Genomic DNA, 22028 nt, shown 5'->3' with positions numbered 1-22028 from the left:
CTGTTCGTTCCCTAGCACTGTCTACTAAAGCACTTCCGGTCAAAGCCGGCAAATGCATTACTGTCATCATTTTTAATTACTTTAATCGATCGACAATAAATTACTGTTGATCGTAGCCAGAGTTGATCATGTATCTATAGACATAAGTCCACACGAAACAGGGAAAAATGAGAACAATAACAACACAAGAAGATATTGTATATAATTATGTTTCTAAATTTGAAACTTTTAAGTTTCCCACCGATAATATGGGAATTCAAAAAAGGCGTTTAAATCGGGGGGTATTCATTCACCCGATATGGAATCACCATGGATGTCTGTAATGATATGTATACTTTGTACGTTTATATAAAAACAATTTTTATGAAGACTTAAATCATGCATGTATTTGTATAATGATAAAATATAAACCAAGATGAAAAATAATGATATACATTATCAAAAATATTTTAGAATGGTTTTCTCTTCGATTTAAGATTGCTAAAGGGAGATTATTCAAAATTATTGATTTCTTTTTTTCAAAATAATAAGTTTATCTTCGCCGAGTTGTAATACATATGTCACGGGATTCTAAGAAATACAATGTACGCTTTTCTGTACTTAAAATAATATCACATATTTTGTATTTGCGGGATATTTAATTTTTTAAATGCACATTATGATAGATTTCCCTCTATTGCAATTGAATCGCGGACAAGCACCCGCCTTAAATTACCGGGATATAAATTGCCATGCTGTAGCAGCATTGATCCCATTGTTATCCCCCGCCAGAGGCGAAGGGATATTGTTTTGGCGTTGTCCGTCCGTCCGTCCGTCCGGCTGTCCGTCCGTCCGTCCGGCACTTTTGTGTCCGGAGCCATATCTTGGAAGTGCTTTGGCGGATTTCATTTCTTCGTATGAGTATATATATGCATAAGAGGATGATGCACGCCAAATGGCATTGTACACCATCTGTTAAAAACAGAGTTATGGCCCTTTGTATCTTGAAAAAATGCTTTTTACTATAGGCTCTTTTGTGTCCGGAGCCATATCTTGGAAGTGCTTTGGCGGATTTCATTGAAACTTGGTATGAGTATATATATGCGTAAGAGGATGATGCATGCCAAATGGCATTGTATACCATCTGTTAAAAACAGAGTTATGGCCCTTTGTATCTTGAAAACATGATTTTTACTATAGGCATTTTTGTGTCCGGAGCCATATCTTGGAAGTGCTTTGGCGGATTTCATTGAAACTTGGTATGAGTATATATCCCCTGCCAGAGGCGGAGGGATATTGTTTTGGCGTTGTCCGGCTGTCCGTCCGGCTGTCCGTCCGGCTGTCCGTCCGTCCGTCACTTTTGTGTCCGGAGCCATATCTTGGAAGTGCTTTGGCATATTTCATTGACACTTCGAATGAGTATATATAAGCATAAGAGGATGATTCACGCCAAATGGCATTGTACACCATCTGTTAAAACCAGAGTTATGGCCCTTTGTATCTTGAAAAAATGCTTTTTACTATAGGCACTTTTGTGTCCGGAGCCATATCTTTTTTAACATAACAGATGTTGTGTTCACTCTGCAACACTCTGAAAATTGAGTGTATATAAACATTGAATGTTTTTGTGGAAAACGCAAGACTTATATTAATTCACCTAAATAAATTTTTAAGACTCAAGAACCTTCTTCTGTCTTAGTTTTGAGTTATTGTCCTCCGTCCGTCCGTCCATCTGTCAGTATGTTCATCCGTCCGATTTGCACCCATCCTCAAACAAAGCATATGTTGCGGGGGATATCAATTCTACGAATTTGCTTGTTATACCGACATTGACGGTATAACACCTCATGGAATAAACTAACCTGTATTCCACCTTGTTTAATATACCTATCGCGTGCACGGACTACTTTTTATTCTACCACTGACTGATTTTTCATAACAATTTAAAAATCTCTAGAGTCGAGAAAACCTTAGCTTTAAAGTTATACGACCTTCAATCTTTAGATCTAGTCAAGGGACATAATTTTTCGCCATCAGTACAATGAATCAGCTGATTGATGGCGTCATAAAATGACAAACTTATTGCGTCAATTTCTAAAAATATGTGATGTCATCTATTGGTGTGCACGAAACTAGTATGCGATGTCTGCGAATTAAACATTCAAGACGTGCATTTTTTTCGTGTAAATTTATCCTGGATGTAATTATGAAGAACTTTTAAAGTGCATATTCTATGGACTACTTACCTCGGATGGAACCGGTGAGACGAAGAATTTAGATCTACATGTAGATCTAGCTTATTCGTGTTATTGATGTTCAAAATGTGCGTGCCTATTTGGATCATGGATGTGAAATTGTGTGTGTAGAACACATTGATGGGTGTGTATTTTGGTTCAGTAGCCTATTCGATTTTTTTTTAACTTTTGGATTTAAGGTAACGTAAGGGTATTTTCTTTGATGAATAAACTTTGTCTTTGTTATTTTATCAAAGAACGTCTATTCAGTAAGAATAACCCGTTTGCAACAGACTGAACAGTGTTTTAAAGTTTAATAGAACTATGACGGTTTATCTTGCGTTGGGTCACAAACTACAGTATGCGAAGGCTAGATCTTGACGCCATCAAAATCTGCAGCGTCTATGAAAAAATATGGCGAGTATAGATTTTTTTTGATAATTTATGTTTAGAACGACTCTGTGTGTAAATCTACATGTACATGTATGTTGACATCGACATCGTTTTGCCAGGAGCAATCGCCGCCATATTGGATTTTGATAATTTTCTTTGAAAATAAAATGAATGATATTAAAGTAAAATCTTCTTTTGGCGGTCGCTATGTGTTACAGTTTGCATGCTGCGTAAAACTGAATCGAGGCATATGGTGATATTTTTCCTCGTTTTACAGTTTTTGTGTGAATTTTTTAAAGACTATTTTGCTGACCAGAACAAATACTATCTATATCACTACGCATGGTTACATTCGTTAGCTTTTAAGCTCGCCAAGGCTCGCACTCCCGGCGTTCTAAGCCTCGCAACATAAACTTCTCTGCATTCAACGCTAACCTAGTATTCTCTATCGTACTGCGTCCATGTTCTTTCCAGCTCCTTAACACGCACGTTTTGACCATGCCCTCAACATTCTCACGTTCTCTATGGTTTGCACCACATTCATTGTAGTATGGACTCTTCTTAATTCTTAGAATATCAAATCCAAATATAATTATTTGAATATAAGCATATCAAGACAATCTATGTTTGCGCATTCAAACTCCCGAGCCTTTCATTAGTAACTTCAACGTGTGTTCCAATGATTAACGTCGTCAAAGGCTAACAATTCAGAGGTCCCTGAGCTTCCATGTTTTTGACCATGCCCTAGAGTTTTGAAAATATGTGGTGAGAATGTGGTTCTTAGGATGAATCTTTTTCCATATGGGAAGGGCTCTGTGAAAAAGGGGTTAAATGCATGTGCGTTAAGTATCGTCCCAGATTAGCCAGCAGTACGCACAGGCTAATCAGGGATGATACTTTCCGCCTTTGTTTACAGAAAGTCTTTTCTCAAAAATCCAGTTCAGAAGGAACGTTTCGTCCCTGATTAGCCTGTGCGGATTTCACAGTCTAATCTGGGACGACAATTTACGCACATGCATTAAACCCTTTTTCACAGAAAACAGCTCATATAATTAAGTTTTAATTTGATGGAATGTGTGTTAACACAACTTCAGCTTTTTTTTATTGAAACATCGCTGATATAAGTACCTTACGAAAATCTATACGTATTTCTAACTTTTATTGACGATGCTGGAACAGCATCGTCCAAGGTTTGATAATCATAGAAAAAAATTCACAATGGCAACCTATGTAAAAGACCGAGCCAGTCCGATTGAGATAACTCGATTTTTCAGTTACTTCCCTTTTGCATTCGCCACTGCGTAGGAGATTGCTCGTCATTGATAATATTCTCCTAGCAGAATTGTCGTTCGTGTTTCAACATTCAACAATGGCCGCCCCCATGAGAGTCTCGAGTCAAAACTTTCTTACTGCATAAATTGGCTTGTTTCGCTATTTAGAAGATGTCATTTAAGATATATGAATTATTTATTCACTAAATCTCCGCTAATGACATCAAAGGATGGAATTCGAAGGATATATTCGATGTTAATGGATCACTTTCTATGGCTTCGCCCATGAGAGACTTGATAACACTCGTGTCAAAACTTTCTTACAGTTTAAATCGGCTTGTTTCGCTATTTAGTAATGCAACAATTAATGGAATTCGAAGGATATATTCAATGTGAATGAAGCACTTTCTGGATCTCGACAGTTTGACAAGGCAAAACTGGCATACTGATGATACTGGTATTTTTTTTTGTGTTTTGTGTTTTTCAGTGTTGTTGCAGAAGATTATACAGCCTCCACGCACCGGATTAGATCCGGATCAAAGACAATAAACCAAATTAAAAGATGATGATGTATATACTTACCGTATATACATTATCCGCATTGATTACAAATAAATACAGAATATTTTAATTTGTGTTTGGTTGTTTGTGTTTAACTACAATACAGGTGTAAAAATAGATTGTGCTTCGTTTTATGGGCTATCATCTTTTTAATTATTGACATCTTTTACAAGTTTTACAATACATGTTTCAAATAATTGTTACTTGTAGCAATTAAAAACGTAACCGGTAAAGAGAAACTAGCTGTCATGACGATTAGTTCCATCCAAACGTATGGAAATTGTTTTCAGAAATTCACTTTTATTTTTGCGCGATTTTCAGGAAATCCCCGGAAAGCACGTGTTTCGAATGACTGAGTATGACGCAATAAAACATTGCTTTGTATCCTATTGCATTCAATCTAATTTAAACTCACTCGTCCGTTGGTTGTTACAATTAAATCTGAACTTTGCCCTATGAAACCGCTTTCCCATAATGCACTGTTAATATTACACTTCCGAAAATTATTGTATACTTAAAGTGATCAATATTTGCGATGCAAAACTCTTGAAACTTTATTGAAAACTGACCAAATAGTTTGCTAACACTTATTTTAACCAAAAATCTTCGCACCTTCTCTAATTTGCGCCGATAAAGGTAAGATTGTTATAAGTTTGGCCATGATAATAAATGAATAAGACCAATTGGCAACTGGCTTCACTGTTTCAAACCCGGGTTTCAAACACTCGTTAACGGTTATTCGGTCCCACTTATCCGCTAATCATAATAATGATACACTAATGGGGGCAATTACTGATCTTCTGATAACAAAAGACTAGTATATTGACATGTTACAAACAGGCCCCACCTCCTGCAAGTGACTCTCAAGTGTCCTCCCTCTTTCCCCACCACGATTTTTCGCAACCGCGATATATTTCCGACAAACAAATCGGATATTGACTGAAGCATTTTTTTCCAAAGTCAGGAATTGTCGAATTTAAGTGCTGACGAAAACGTCATTTTTATCAAAATGACGAAATTTCGTGCTGGCGAAAATAAATGATTTCACAGTAACCGATACCCGCTAAATACGTTAAATGTTATGTTTTTAGGTAAATTTTATAATTATCAAATACTAGTACTTTTTTCATAAATTAAACCAGGGATTAAACGGGCTAGTATCTTTACGGTGTACAATTTCTGATATTCTATATTGGACATAACTTTTAATTTGTACAATATGTAACATATCTAATGAACGCAACTGTTAAGTATGTCGGAGGTAAAATATTAAACCAAATGACTGCTTAATACTACCAGAAAGAGAAGACATGGTGGCATCATCAATTGTGTTTAATGACCAGACTGTCATCTGCCACCCAGTGTGGTTTATGACACCCCGGGATGACGCCATGTTGTTAGTTAAGTCTGGATAATATCTGATCAAAACGAGATAATCGGATTATGCAGAACAAACGGGCAATTCAACACTGGAATGCAAAGGATTACGCGATTTTAAGATTGATGCATATAATCAAATGATAAATATTGCATTTAGTTTAATTAAATGTTTTTTTTTAATGTGTTAACGTGTTTATTTTCCTAGACAAATACCTAAAAAATGCACGTTTTTCAAACATTTTTCTGTTATAACACTAACTTAACATCTCCTCTAGCAGAAAAACTTTATTTCATACAATTTGCATGACAAACAAACAAGTTTTACTAAAAGAAAGAAATTCACCCGTTGAATAATCGGTGCTCTCTTATATATGTTACCGGTTGTTTGGCAGTAGTGTAATGGCGGACGCGGAGAGTATTCAGGGGAGATAATTGGGTAATTACTAAATTATGGAACGGTCTATTGACAGGAGATGAATCGAGTATTTGACCCTTACTGTAGTAAATTCAATCTTATGCAAAAACTATTCATCCGATTTTATTGGTTTATACGTTATCTTGTTGCTTATTAATTCCTCTTTCAAAAAAATATAACTTTTAGTATATTCCCGTTGTTATTAATGGATTTATAGCGAGTTAAACACAAGAAATACACATTTTATGTTTTACCACCGCGCGTTTTAACGTGTTGTGGCTATCGATCTTTTACGATTAGCGAACAGCGAAGCGCCGAGGTTATACATTTTGATGTACCCACTCACGTCTTTTGTTAAATTATAGTTTCATTTCTAGGCCGATTTTGACAAATTATATATCATTAGAAAGCTTACGTTACGTAGTAAACAGATATATCAATATATATTAAGTTTTTCTTCTGATTTCGACAGCCCGGCGAGTTATAACTTTAACTTTTGCAAATATCATACCGTTTTGGAGTTTTAGAATCTAGATTTACGGTTGACATGTTCGTACTTAATACCAATTTGTAGCGTTTATATTTGGAGTTCAGTTTTAAAAATTACATCTTGCTTAGGAGAATAGAATTCTGTATACGATAGAAAAAAAATTGTTTAAAAACGAAAGTAATTAAGGAATGAAGGCGGGAAAATGTAGCGCGCGTTCCTAACGCACTGAACTGATGCTACGGTCTTGGCGATTATGCTTTTGTTTAGAAACCGGCCATTGAATTTCTTTTGCCATCTTATTATATTTTTTATGGAATATATTGTAGTATTTTGTTCACGAAACATATCAATAAAGCTTATTATAAATGAGTCTTAATAAATTAACGATTTCAGCTCTTGTTTATAACACAGAAAGGGTGTAAAATTTATGATGAAACAGCGTATATAGCGGACCCTCTCGATATTATTCGGCTTTGCATGCATACTTGAAATAAAATGGGTGTCAAAAACATTCATCGTTTGCTGTTTATTATCAACAAGGTAATTATCTATAATTATTTGAAATGTTATTTACCTTAAATTATCAATTTATTAAAGATTCTTGAAAATCACGGTCCGTGTTACGCGGGTCATTTCGTATTTTGACATCAGGGCATCATGTCCAACTATTGAAAATCAGATTTTTTTTTCACCGGGACGATGACGGCTTGGATTTAGACAGGCAGACAGATAGTTTATTCAGACTTAAACAACAGTACATCGTCTTCAACTCAAATATATAAATTATTTTTAGACGAATTGTTAGGTGATTACACATATAGCAGTGATGATTCTGAGAATGTTGCCATGTTTCTTATCCGTGTAATCTAGAGTCCATGGTTTGAGCATTTTTATCGCGGTGTTCAAAAAAAAGATATCTCAATAATCTTGTTTATTGATAGATCTGTGGTTTTATTGCCCCTGTGTTCAGCACAAACCAATTATCTCGTTATGATCAGAAACTGTGCCGACCAATACTAAATAACACTATGGTGTCATACGCCACAGCAGGGACCTATACTTGTATATTGGTCCCTAACCACAGGTGGCAATGTCTGGTCAGATTACACTTTTTAAGATACCTCCATGTCTTCTCGTGGTATTAGTGGTCATTTCTTGGAGTAATGTAACGCCAAATACTCAATTTTGCGTTTATAAGATATGTAGCGTATTGAAAACATTTATAGTCATCTGCCCATACAGATTGCCATAAACTAAATACTGTATAGATGTCAGCCAGCTAAATCACAATAATTATAAGTGCTTAATACCTATACATGTACATTTTAAACATTTAAAAAATCTAATACTTAACATTTAACGTATTTAGCGGGTACCGGTAAAAAAAAAACTCCGTCATTTCGTAGTCCTATAAAGAGTGTATGGTAGTGTACGGAACAACATAATTAAAAACAGCATTCTCATTTGACCACAACGGGGTTAAATAATCTTTCCGAAAAATACAAATAATACAGAGTTTTAATTTAGAATTCTATATATTTATAACTCTGTTAACTTATAAAGATATTTCAATATACATGCATAGAGAGTTGACCGTGATTTTCAAGAATCTTTAAATAATTTTAATTAATTGATAATTTATGGTTAATAACCTTTCATATAATTTTACATAATTACCTTTTTGATAATAAACAACAAACGATGAATGTTTTGACACCCATCATATTTGAAGTATGCAAAGCCGAAAAATATCAAGAGGGTCCGCTATACATTTGTATACGCTGTTTCATCATAAAATTAACACCCTTTCTGTGTTATAATCAAGAGCTGAAATCGTAAATTTATTAAGCTTCATTAATACTTAGCTTTATGGATATGTCTCTAGAACAAAATATTTCAATATATTCCATAAAAAATATAATAATCGTGGCAAAGGAAATTCAATGGCCGGTATCTAAACAAAAGCATAATCGCCATCAGTTCGGTTCGTTAGGACCGCGCGCTACTTATTTCCGCCTTCATTCCTTACTTGCTTTCATTTTTAAACCAATTTTTTTTTATCATATACAGAATTCTATTCTCCTAAGCAAGATGTTATTTTTAAAACTGAACTCCAAATATAAACGCTACAAATCGGTATAAAGTACGAACATGTCAACCGTAAATCTAGATTCTAAAACTCCAAAACGGTATGATATTTGCAAAAGTTAAAGTTATAACTCGCCGAGCTGCCAAAATCAGAAGAAAAACTTAATATATATTTCTATATCTGAAAACTACATTACGTAAGCTTTCTAATGATATATAATTTGTCAAAATCGGCCTAGAAATGAAACTATAATTTAACAAAATACGTGAGTGGGTACATCAAATGTATAACATCGGCGCTTCGATAAAAGATCGACAGATACGACACGGTCACGTGACTTAGACACAACAAGATATTTGGCGTAACGGTCCCGTTTCATATCCGTGTAATCTAGAGTCCGTGTAATCTAGAGTCCGTGGTTAGAGAGAGAAAGAATAACCCAATTTTTATAAGTAAAAATGGTGAAAACACACATACTGTTGTATGTGGCATCATCATTACCAGACCCACTGTTCAGTATATACTGCAATGGGTTTGTTGGAGTCTTTAGACTTTGTGATCTGTGTTTTAAATGTTAGAGTCTAAATAGGACTATTTTAATATAAGTCTTATAGAAAAAGGGATACACATATGTGTAATATGTTTGAGTAATACAATAATAATACTTGAGGACTTTCCAGATCACAAAGTGGTTGAACATTGCCACAATATGTTTACATACATAGTCAAGTACCATTTTTATGTGTATATTTAAAGTTTAAACTAAATGCCACACAACAAGGTCTAATCATTGGTGAGATATTTTTATATCTATGAACATTAATTAATAGGGATGCCAGAGCCTGATTTAACAGCTCTCAAATGTAAAGTGAAGTTGCATGTGTACATGCAATTATATGAAAAGGAAAGGAAAGAAGACAATATATGATAACACATAGGGAGTATAACTCTCAATTATATATTAATGTTGCAATTGAGTATTGAGTTGTTAAAAAAATAATGAGTACAAGTTTATGTATGTGGCTCAATGTTGAACACTTGCAGACAGGGAATATAGCCGTAATGCTCCAACATAAGACCCTGTCTGTATGGAACTGGGAGGCGGAAAACTACAACGGGCGAGGCATGGTCAGGGGTGATAACCCCAAAAAAGGGTTAGGGTAAGGGTTAGGATTAGGGGTCGGGTTAGGGTTAGGGTTGGGTTAAGGCTAACCCAAACCCTAACCCGACCCCTAACACTAACCCAAACCCTAACCCTAACCCTCTAACCCCCCCTTGCGCAATACCATACCATGCCTCGCCTGTTGTAGTTTTCCGCCTCCCGAACTGGAACTTAAGGAGGATTGGGCTATGGAGAAGAGAGGTCCCCCCAGAGTGGCATTAAAACAATATTTAAAAGTGGGTTTAGTAAAAAACCCTTATATGTTAAGGGCAATAACTTACGTGTCTCCAAACGGTCACCTTCATAGGGCCACATAAAAATTAAGGGTAAGACAATGTGCTTTACAGTTAAAAATGAGACAAAAACAGCTATATTTGTACTAAAGGTATATTATTTACAATATGTACAGAACTATATGCATTTATATATTTAAAATACATGTTGCCACCCTGGAGGGTTGAAAGAAAGGGAGATTTTGGAAGTGTAGGCCGTTGAGGGTGGGGGAAAAGAAGAGCCAGCAGAGGTGGTGTCACTCAGTTGTACTAAGGGAGGTAATTGTGGTGATGGAGTCTACAATGATTGTTTCCCCTGGACCAGAGGGAGTGCACGGTAAATAAAAAATAGTTTATATACTATTGAAGGAAAATTGATAATGGTAAGATGTAAAATGGTAAAAAGACCAAATATTACCTAGATGCATTAAAATAAACCCAAAAAGCTCTAATCTAACCAATAACAGTAAAAAGGTTTCCTGATGATAACTCAAGAAAAGCAAGGCCTAGGATCATGAAACTTCATAGGTAAATTGATCATGACTGGCAGATAATCCCTATTGATTTTCAGGTCACTAGGTCAAATGTCAAGGTCACAGTGACAAAAAATGTATTCACACAATGGCTACCACTACAACTGACAGCCCTTATGGGGGCATGCATGTTTTACAAACAGCCCTTGTTTGTCTTATGTTGGTAAATGTTCATCTCTGTCAATTCTAGGTTAAGTTTGAAAGTAGGTCATATGTGGCCCAAACTATGTCAACAAACCAAATCACAGAAAAGGTTAGCGAACACTTCCAGATCTTCATGAAAATTAGACAGAATTGAATGTTATCTCGATGAAATAAAGTTTCAGTTTGAAAGTTGGTAGTTTGTCAAAAACTAGGTCATTAGGTCAAAATATAGAAAACTTCCTTTACCTTTCTACAGGTCACATTATCTTCCTGATTTTCATGAAAATTGCTTACAATGTCCATCTTAATCAAATCAAAAGCTGAATTTGCAAGTTGGTCCTGGCAGGCTAAAGCTGGGTTACAACTTAGTCAAATCATACACAAGTTTTTGACACTATAGAAGGAGTTTTGGGTGAGCGATACAGGGCTATCTTGTTTTAGAACAGCCTGTAGTAAGAAAGAGAAGGTATTTTATTTGTTTCAAAAGAAACATTTTATTGTTATTGGAAGTAACTGAGCAATTATATGATGTCATAGTTGTTGTTATTTTGCTCACTTGTTATGATGTGACAGGGTGAGCTTTTGTTATCACTCTTTGTTGTATTTTATCCAAAGTTTATTGTGAACACATAAGATATCATTTTACAATGTTTAAATTTGGGTGTCACCTCTTTGCCAGATTCTTATGAAACTAGTCACCTCTATTTCATTTTTGGTTTCATATTCTATCAAAAATAAGGGAACTAGTTCAAATATAAGAAAAGGTCTGTTAATACTTTAGTGGTCACATTCTCTCTCTGATCCACTTGTAAATTGGTTAGAACATTATTTTAAATGATTTCAAAGTCAAGCGTGAAAGTAGCATATTTAACATTTAGGTCACAAGGTCTAGTCTCAGTGATTAACAGGTCACGTTCCAAAGTGGGTCATGTGCTTCCAAGCATTTGAACAATAACTAAAATCATTAAAATTGATGTTAAAACTTACATTTTTACCTGATCTTCATGGCAGTTGATCAGAATGTTCAAATAAATAAAAGTAGGATCTCGGATACAAGACTCAACTAGATCGGATAGACGCAAATAGTTTGTTCATACTCACAATGCCTTTTTTTCTAGATCTTCATTAAAAAATTAGTTAACACCACTAGGAAACAATCAGTTTCAGGTGAGCCACATTGTGCTGTTAAAGCTATCTATGTATAGTATAGATTGTTACAAAACCTTGTTTATCAATAAAAATAAATAAAAAAAATGGCTTACTAAAACTTGTAGTCTTGGATGATATATTCATCAACTTATAATCTACGACAATCTTTTGAGAAAAAAAAACAAAGTTTGATTATTATTATATCCCCAACATACTGTGATTGGGGGCTAGCACAGGAATTCTCAATTATGTTCCTCGAAAAATAATGGGTTAGCATATTGTTGCTGTTTTACCCAGTTGTCTGGACCATTACTCCCAAAAGAATTTTAAGTTCAAATATGAGATATTTAGGTAAATAAATTTCATTGAAGGGATGCAGTGTCCAAGAACGAAAACGATTGCACCACAACCATTAACTATTGACCTGCGGATAAATGACAAGCAATAAAAATTACACAATTGCGGTGATGTAGATTAACTTAAATGGATGCTTATTTATGTTATGCTTTTCGGTGATTTATACAGAAATATCAGTGAAAAAAACTGGTATTTCACTGTTTTAAACAGTGAAAAATAACAGTGAAAATATCGATATTTTTTGCATTTTTGGGGGGAAAATCGATATGCCACCGAATCCAACAAATATCCTCTATATATCCATTCTCTTCAAAAGCATCGTCAAACCAGTACTTTCAGTACTTTGATGTAATAAGAGTTTTAATGTTACGGGATCATCCTGTGTAAAACGTCTAATTATTTAGACTTACATACAACAATTATATTTTGCTTTACATTTAGCAGAAATAATGTTTCAAGAATGTCCACATGCTAATTACATGTTAAGCATTACGTCAACCCGGTCAAACTGTTTCCGCTCTAGTAGGTATCAGTCGATGCACATTACTCGAGGGGGGGGGGTGTCAGTGAAAGTATTCTAGTAAACCTGCAGGACCAGTGATAGTCTGGGTAATGACTTGATGGGGACACAACGTTGATGACCGTGATACGGATGATGACCGTGATACGGATGATGACCGCGATACATATGATTACCGTGATACGAATGATGACCATGATTCGGATGATTACCGTGATGCGGATGATGGCCGTGATGCGGATGATGACCGTGATGCGGATGATGGCTGTGATACGGATGATGACCGTGATGCGGATGATGGCCGTGATGCGGATGATGGCCGTGATGCGGATGATGGCCGTGATACGGATGATGATCGTGTGACGGATGATGGCCGTGATAAGGGTGATGATCGTGTTAAAGATGATGACCGTGATACTGATGATAACCGTGATACGGATGATGACCGTGGTACGGATGATGACCGTGATACGAATGAGGACCGCGATGCGAATGATGACCGTGATGCGGATGATGACCGTGATACAAATGATGACCGTGAGACGGATGATGACCGTGAGACGGATGATGGCCGTGATGCAATACTATTTTTACTAAGTACAAATATAAACTCAATACTAACTACTAATTAAGACCCGCTTTAATTTAGGAAGGTGACTTTTTTTGTTGTTAAAACTTTCAATTTGCTCAGTTTTTCTATCGCTTTTACATGTAATTACTTTTCAAACGTGCAGACGTGAATAAAGACTGTATAGAACTTATACATGCAGATATACAAAGACTGTTTTTATTTTAATAATATAAATTGTGTAATTACCTTTTCGGTAACTGTGTTAATCCAGAAAACATACTAAGTCACATTTATTTGTTATAACATATTATGGTTCTTTTAGCGGGTACCTGGGGCACTCTACACCCCACGTTGATTACAATGTTGTCGAGGGTTTAAAAAATAGGGCGGACATTGTAATTCTTCATAGAGAAGCTACATACATTGTATGTTTGCGCAAATACATCTGATTCGGAGTGTGTGTATGAAAATGTAATGATGCTATGTGTGGGACAAATGTTTTAAATGCTATGTGTGGTATACAAACTAAACTAGAGAATCGAAAGAATGACATTAACGTCAATAATATTTAAAGTCTGTCTGAATAACAAACGTTGTTCAATAAACATTGTTGGTGGTGTTTTTCAGACTGTACCTTAAATATTATAATCCTACGTTCATGTTACTCAAAATTATCATGATTGTCGATAACTTATATTCATATTTTGTTTACTTTTAGAATGCCATTTGTTTGCGAACAGTGTGGCAGAGAGGTCAAAACACGGTCGGGGATCTCCTAACACAAAGCCACCAACGCACGGACAGGAAAATAGTTTCGTTATGCAAACTTTTTCTTGTTTGTTTCTATAAAATTGATTGTTACAAAATGTTGAATTTTCAGTGAATTGTTACTGCCAACTAATGCACTTGTTTAATACACAAAATCATAAGGATTGTTTGTGCAAGATGTCATGTGAATATTATTGCAACAAAACTACAAAAAGTGTTAGTTGTGTGTTTTTAGCACTTTAGTGTTTTTAGGAATGTGAAGCCATTTTTGACTGTAACAATAGTTATTAAATAAGCATAAAGAGATCATACAGCATTTTGAAACAAATAGACACTAGGATCAATAACATTTTTTTCTGGAAAATCATGTATTTGTATCTAAATCGTATGGAGCTATCTGATATATCACGCATGCTATTATTTTGTTTAAGTTTAACAGTTTATTTCATTTGTATTTTGTTCTTTTCAGGGAGATTGAAGTATTTTTGGAAGCACTTTCAAGAGACGTACTGATATCTTGATCAATGAAAAGTTGTCATATACAAACATGTATAGTAAATGTTCCAAAGTTTAAATGACTTTTTGTTTTATTACCAGATGGTGCAAGTATTGCAGGGAAAGAAAACAATCAAAGTAAACATTACATAAAAATTTGACATTTCAACAAATTGAACAACATTTTATGTTTTAATGTTAATTACTTGGTGCAGTGGTAACAAGATCTTGCAGCGCCCTTTCATGACCGGGGCGAATGAGTATTTTCATTAAACATCTAAAACTATTTTCAGTTATTCAGATTTCATTTGAATTTGAGTGAATGAAGTATTGATGCAATTCAATACGTGTGTTGGTATAATAACCCCCACAAGTCAAGACGTTTTGGCGATGATCATTTGTTATGACTTAATTGGAGCATTCATATGTTTGAATAGCAAGATTTGCAAATTCATAAATTGACTGATTACAATTTCTTTGTGAATACTAATGTACTTCTTTATGTATTTGGTACTTTAAGTTCTATTGTTACATGTGCATGCTAGTTATAAAGTAATGTTATTATTAATGACGTGTTAATTTTGATATACTGAAGTCTGAAAAACAATAGAAGTTAAACCCATTTTAAAGCATGTGCTCTAATTTTCTTTGTCATTCATTAAAAAATGGACCAAATTCAATAATCAGGCTGAAATATCAATCATTATATTTATTTAAAGACAATAAGTAAAACAAAGAAATGTTATATTTCAACATAACATGTATGCTTTTATAAAAATTATGTTCAGTTTAACATAAATTGTTTAATTATTACACGATTACTTCAGTATTCAATAATGTAACATTTGGTTAATTTGATATATTTTCAGGACAGACTCAAGTTTATGTTCTAGATTCTTACAAAACTGTGTTCAGATTAAATGCAGAACTGACGGGCAAATTCTTGTATACCACACATAGCATTTAAAAAATGTGTCCCACACATAGCAGTATAACATTTATATACACACACTCCGAATTAGACAGACAGACAGACAGTTTATTTCAATCCAATAAGGCATTAAAGCCCACGAGGACATATATACAATACAAGTGTTGACGAACAGTGTAGACTAGAATACAAAATTTTAACAAAAGTTGTAGTTGTATGTTTCCAACTTTTGGAGAAGATCACTTTGAGAACAATATTTAAAAAAACATACATGCAAGATAATTCTGAAACGTTTTCTTAGCATTTAACCAATCTATTTTAGACTATTATACAATATGTTCTTATCTTAGAGGTTTTTCAATCAACTTCTTTGGGTAGTATAGCTGCCTATATTTATTTTTGTCCTTGTACCGATTACTAGATGATATTTTATTAACAATTTAGAAACATAGAAATTGGTTTTTAAAATGTAGCATACATTTATCCTGATTTGTTTCGTACTATCAAATAGCATCATATAAGCATGATAGTATGTTGTTTAAAAGAAGCCTTTTAGGGCTGTATTCTAAACATATACATCGATTTAACAAACAATGACAAAAGAGTAGTTATATATACACATTTACATAAATATGCCATATTACACCACTTTATCCTGCATTAAATGGTTTCTCTACATCGACCTCTTCGGATATGTTTATAAATTTAGTTCAATTTTACTATTACGAAAAAACAAGTAAAATAACCAATCGCAAAGAAACCTTTAAATACAAAAATATAATATAGTTTAATCATTTAACTTGTATGAATTATTTATCTATTACAGAGGGTATTGTAACATTTATGGAATTAACATTAAGAGTGCCATAGATATATATGCCTTACCGAAACGAAAATGTAAGACTGATATCATAGGCAACTGCTATCACTAACATCTGTTCTTAACAATTAATAACCACTTTTCATATATTGTCTTACCGAAAGAAACATGTAAGACAAATATTGTGGTGTATTTGCGCAAACATACAATGTAAGTAGCTTATCTATGAAGAATAACAATGTCCGCCCTATTTTTTAAACCTATTTTTTAAAACCTCGACAATATTATAATCAATGTTTTTGTTGATTGAACAAAAAATATGCCACACATAGCATTTCACTTCATGTGTTTTTAAACACGCGGTTGCACTTTTTGGAAAAACTACTTAATTAATTTTGCGCAAACTTAACAAAGTTGTGTCTTTTTACAATGACCGGGCACTCGTCTTAGTTTTGATTTTTGGAAATGGTTTTGAAATAATGAAGAAATTATCAAAAACGTTACCTAAAGCGACGTTTTGTTTACATCCGATTGGGGAATAATAAGGAGGAAATAATAGGATAAATATAATATTATATTAGTTTGGGATAAAGATCAAGTTTATCATGCTCGACTCGACCCATGTTATATCGGTTCTAAGCCTCGCATGATAAACTTGATCTTTATTCGAAATTCACATAATATTCTCTATTAACATCGTTTCCCCCACCGCCCATATTCTTACAACTTTTCTCATGGCACACGTGCGGCATTTTCTTCGGTGTATTCTTTATTTATCAGTAAAATATCCGCCATGAATTTACAATTATTGCTACTATTAATAGATTAATTGTACATGTTTACCCCAGCATTTCATTGGTCAGCCATTTACCTGTACGGAATTTTATCGGCTGAAATCGTAAATATTCGTGACTATTCGGAGTAAAATGGGCTATACCTGTAGTTGTGATGGGGCTTATTATTTCCCTTGTATAACTGTTTTGATTTTATAGTAAGTATTAATTTTGAAATCAAAAATAATTTTTTATTTATAATATATGCTCTGCATTTTTTTCAAAAATAAATAAATCAAAAATTATATAAACATCAAACTAGCCCGCATCGTTTTACCGACGACATGTGCAAAGCATTTGCATAACTTGATATATTTAATTATTAATTATCAAAATACTCATTTAACAATTAAAAAAATTTAATAATTAAATGCCATTTCAACGGTTCTCTAATACCAGGAAATATATGCACTGCTTTCAATTATATATTTGCATTGTAAAACTATTCATCGATTTGATCGTTAGGGGAAAATGCAAAAACATTAACAGTCACGTAGATGCTATTAGGAACAGCAGGCCGGGGCCTACATTTTTGTTTAAAACATGACAATAGTAAAAATGCATCAACTTCGAAAAACGCATTAAAATGCTGACCCTGAGGGGGTTGAGGTGTTAGATCTAGCTACATAAATCTACTTATTTTAGCTAAATCTATAATATCTGGTTATTGAAAAAATTGCCAGATGACAAATCTACATTGTCAGTATAGATCTATAGACTGACTGCTCTGACTGCGTCATGATGATGAAGATTATGACGTCATTCAGCAACTTACCTGTATGGAAATTTATAAAGAAGCACGTCATCCCGTGCCACGGACAACAACGAACGTTTTTGTTCGGCATCAAGGGACCGAACCGACCCGTATTCAGTCAATTGATCGGGATACTGGGGCAAGTGCTCCATTTAAAATTACCGCGGTCATAAACATCATTCGGAATGTTTCTTAAAAATCCAACGATAATCGATTACAACTTCCTGTAGTGTTGAAAGGGATACAAGAAGATCTACGTAGATCTATGTAAACTTGTAACAGCAAGTCACGTGAAAAGAAGCGAGCTAGAGTCTATGCACATAGAAAGAAGTATCTAGTTGATAATTGGAAGATATGTCCTTTGAACGCGACCAGATTCGATTGTTTGAGGATCATGTCCATATGAAATGCAGGGAGCCGTTTCATTAATGGTTGCATCGCAGTTGCAGTTTCAAGTTGCAAGTTTTTAACATCAATTAAATGATTGAATAAAATTTTATGAAAAAGAAAAAAACAAGTAACCTATTTATGAAGTCGGCTTTTACAGCTGACATAAAAAAATGTCGAAAACAAAACTAGGATAAGTATAATATAAATTATATCAACCGGTGTACACCGACACACATGTAAAGAAACTGTCGAGCAAAATTTCAGCTTATGCAGATGGCAATGCCGCAATTTTCATAGATGATGTTTCTATTTCTCATTTCTTAAAAGATGTTTAACGTTTTGAATTGGCTCAAAAGTAAGTTATACCATATATATATAATAACAGTAGTTACTATTTTTCTTATATATATTTTCACTTAGGTGTGTGACATATTTTTATTTTACTTAATTATAAAATAGCCTTGAAAAATCTCTTTATTAAATATTAATTAAGACCCGCTCATTTTAAGATGATGACTTATTATTTGTATTATTCAATTGCTATAATAATCGTCTAAATATTACTTCAATATTTAATAGCAAGTATGCGTTCAGACGCAGTGAAAGACTGTTTTTACAAATATTACTTCATTTTAAGCGTGCAGACGCTATATGAAAGACTGTTACTAATTAATTATTATTCGGTGTTATTAATACATTTTAAATAACTTTCTCTTCATTAAATAGTCACTTAGTTTTGTACATGTGCATTTAAGGTTCTTTTAGCGGGTACCTGGGCACTCTACACCACAGGGTATGGATGAAAAAAAATTATGAAAAAGAAAAAAAGTAATAAGTAATCTATTTGTGAAGTCGGCTTTTACAGCTGACATAAAAATGTCGAAAACAAAACTAGGATAAGAATAATATAAATTATATCAACCGGTGTGCACCGACACACATGTTAAGAAAATGTCGAGCAACTTACGTTTTTCTTACTAATAATCTTGTTCCAACAAGTAAGCTGTGTCGTCCTCACGAGTTACTATGAACATATTCACATCTGTGCCGACACACTATTGATATACAGTTTATCCTAACTTGTTTTCCGGACAGGTTGCTGATTAGTTTCTATTCAGTTAAACACCAATGTTATTTTACTACTACACTTGATGAATCCATTTCGACTAAATTTAGGACCAGTGTTGCTTGGGTCATTGTTCATGTACTACTTAAAACTACTCCCGTACTCCTAAGTACACTTTACAGTAACCGGGGTTCGCAATATATAATCACAGTTCCCAGGAGTATGGCCGGATGCATTTAACATTTTTTCCGTGCCCGAGGTATATTGTTGTATACTTTAGGGAACCCGAGTTACTTTCAAGTAGTTCCTGAGCCGAAAATGACCAATTGAAAAACGATTGGTCATTGTCGACACAGGTTCTACTACAAGGTAGTATGACCGAGTGGGTTTAAGTATACTTATAGTATATTTGAAAGTACCCGGAGTAATTTCAAGGAGCACCTCAGCCGACAACGACCAATGAGCGCCAGTTTTTCCCCGTATTTATGTAATAGTGTATAGTGAATAGCGAGGCTAGCTCCTCCCTGTGCATATAGTGAATTTAGGGACTGCATCAGCAGTATCCGTTAGTGACAACAACAAAAAACAACGTTCTTTAGCCCGGAACTGCTCTCGATGGAAACATTGAACATTACCAGTAAGACCGGTGTTCACACAATGCAATTTGAATAAGGGAGGTAGGGAAATGCTAAGGAACACTGATACCGCAAAAACTTATCAACGTTTACCTGTCTCAGGGACAAACGCATGCAAATGGTACCATTAAAGCAATAAATAATTGCTTTTGATTTACTTTGTTATTATTTCGTAAGCTCAATCCACCATATTGGGAAACTGTCTTAATTTTGCCAACAAAAAGTGTCGCTATATGTTAGGTCGCAGTACACCAATTTTTTGCATATCGTGATATTTGATGTAACCTAAGCCGATAACGATATCGAAAATGTACACTGTCACAAATTTCAAAATGAAAATGCCAGCAAGAATAGTGTGTTGAAACATCGTCGTGCTTTTCGGCATAGCTGTTTAACTTCACTTTTGACCTTAGATGACATTCAGTCATGATATGTCCCCAATGAATAAATCCGAATTGTGCATTGGCTAATAATACAAAAATCACCGTAAACATTGGATGTATATCATTTGAACTGAAATATGAATATATTGAAAATTACATGTAAATTACAATAAATTAAAAACTGTCATGATACAAAATATCCTCTAAACATTACATCGAAACGTTTCTCTATAGTGTACGAAGCAGTATAGCACATGTCTCTACAATTTAAAGAAGCTATTGTGTACATGCCGTAGCGGTCACTGTAAACACTTCAAAAACGGGCTAGATTGCACTTTACCGGTACGCAGTTGTTTACCACTATCGACAAAGCGGGGGTTTGGGGGCGGTAGCCCCCGATACTAAGGAAATATATAGGTGTTGGAAATATATCGGTCTTTGATGTATTCTAATCCATATTTGCGTTTATTAGTGTAAATATGTTTGTTTGAACTTTGTTTTGTTCATTTTTTATATAAAGTTCTGTCTTTCTGAAAAAAAATCATATCACTATGATGCTTGCAATATTGAGTCTTTTATGTTTACATTCTACTAAAATCTTTACACATTATTACACATTATCTTTTATTTCATTCCAACAATTATGTTCATAGTATTACAGTGGCGAATATGTTTTCTTTTCCTATTGAAACTAATGTATTACTCGTTCAATTATGAAAACCTAGTCATTACAATACTTATTGACAATAAAACATACAATTTCACCTCTTCTTGTTCTTCATTTCTTATGTGTTTATACAGTAATATATAAGCTTATTATCACTCACTACCTTCATTAAAATGCATGGTCGCTTCATTCCATCTCCTTTCACTGGTCGCAAACATAACAACATCAACGCCGTATATCTTTTTAAAGATATTTCTTGTTTAGGTTGCATGCAAATGAAAACGTCCGTGGTTTGCCATTCAAGTTTAATGTGTTTTGGAAGTTTGTTCATCGTTATCCTTAATTGGAAACGAACGACGTCTGTTTAGTGATGCGCACGAAATCTGTGCGCAAAACTGCGATTGTGTTTATGAAGGGGCGCATATGTACTCCCAGAGCCGCCAAAGCAACAATTATTAAAGGCTCTGGGAATACCTGTATATTGACTACAGTCGATTGGTGTATAAAGAATAGCTAAGGACTTCGAGTCTCATTTCAACGTAAACACCATGCATTCGGTAATTAAACAATTAAACCTAGATAGACACATGTCTTTCCTATTGAAACATGCCAGCGGTTTTAAATTTCCGAAAACAGTTATTTGTTTACAGCGCGAATTTCATGGTACACTGATTCAGCCATTACCGGATCGCTTAGGTCTTTATCGGAGTACATTTGTATCGTGTTATTTCTTGAAATTTGACACAGCATTTGTAAAACATAATTG

The 22028-nt window shown here is 34.3% G+C and overlaps 1 protein-coding gene across 1 annotated transcript in view; it reads right to left on the bottom strand.

The window, feature by feature from the left end:
* LOC127869952 (uncharacterized) overlaps nucleotides 1–22028 on the bottom strand; it is a 141322-nt gene that overhangs the window by 5790 nt on the left and 113504 nt on the right. The gene's annotated exons all lie outside the window — the stretch shown is intronic.

The sequence above is a fragment of the Dreissena polymorpha genome, chromosome 2, assembly GCF_020536995.1.
Source record: "Dreissena polymorpha isolate Duluth1 chromosome 2, UMN_Dpol_1.0, whole genome shotgun sequence".
Classification (NCBI taxonomy): Eukaryota; Metazoa; Mollusca; class Bivalvia; order Myida; family Dreissenidae; genus Dreissena; species Dreissena polymorpha.
The sequence above is the reverse complement of the archived record's forward strand: the minus strand, read 5'-3'. Positions and strand labels throughout refer to the sequence as shown.